Below are 803 nucleotides of genomic sequence, written 5' to 3' on the forward strand. Positions count from 1 at the left end.
GGACAGGATCGTTGAGGAGCTTTATAATGTAGCAGCTGCTTTGGGTTTGACCCGACCCAGACCCGGTTCTAGTCCTTCCTCTGGGCTGCAGTGAACCCTAAACAAACCCAGTCCAGCGTGTTGGACACCAGTCTGGAGTGTTTGGCACCTGTCCGGTCTTTTGGACGCCAGTCCGGCCTGTTGGACACCAGTCCGGCCTGTTGGACACCAGTCCAGCGTGTTGGACGCCAGTCCGGCCTGTTGGACACCAGTCCGGCCTGTTGGACACCAGTCCGGTGGACGTCCTCTGATCTGCTGACGTTCTGCTGGGTTCTGTTCAGACAGGAGCTGAAGATGGAGCTGGAGAAGGAGCAGAGGGAGCAGCAGATGTCCTCCCGTCTCCTCCAGGAGCACAGCAAGCTGCTGGAGGACAACAGCAGCCTGTCGGCCTACTGCCAGGGTCTGAGGAGCCAGCTGAGCCGGATCCAGAGTCAGACCCAGCACCACAGCTGAGGCCGAGTCCTGCTGCAGGTTCTGGTGCCGTGGCCTTTGTTCCGTTTGCGTTTTGAACCTTTGGACAGGATCGTTGAGGAGCTTTATAATGTAGCAGCTGCTTTGGGTTTGACCCGACCCAGACCCGGTTCTAGTCCTTCCTCTGGGCTGCAGTGAACCCTAAACAAACCCAGTTGGTTCATAGAGAGATTTAACAGACCATCAACCCGACATAACTGGAAGATCATGACTCTGCTGTCAGACCGTGGAGACAAAAACTGTAAAAAATGTGTGAATTTCAATCAAGTATTGCTCTAAAATAAGTATTATTG

General features: G+C 54.3%; 1 pseudogene; it reads left to right on the plus strand.

Moving 5' to 3' along the window:
• The first annotated feature begins 320 nt into the window (after positions 1-320).
• Positions 321-640, plus strand: LOC106512542 (mitogen-activated protein kinase kinase kinase 7 pseudogene; annotated as a pseudogene).
• The last annotated feature ends 163 nt before the right edge of the window (positions 641-803 follow it).

The sequence above is a fragment of the Austrofundulus limnaeus genome, unplaced genomic scaffold (genome assembly GCF_001266775.1).
Source record: "Austrofundulus limnaeus strain Quisiro unplaced genomic scaffold, Austrofundulus_limnaeus-1.0 Scaffold7965, whole genome shotgun sequence".
Classification (NCBI taxonomy): Eukaryota; Metazoa; Chordata; class Actinopteri; order Cyprinodontiformes; family Rivulidae; genus Austrofundulus; species Austrofundulus limnaeus.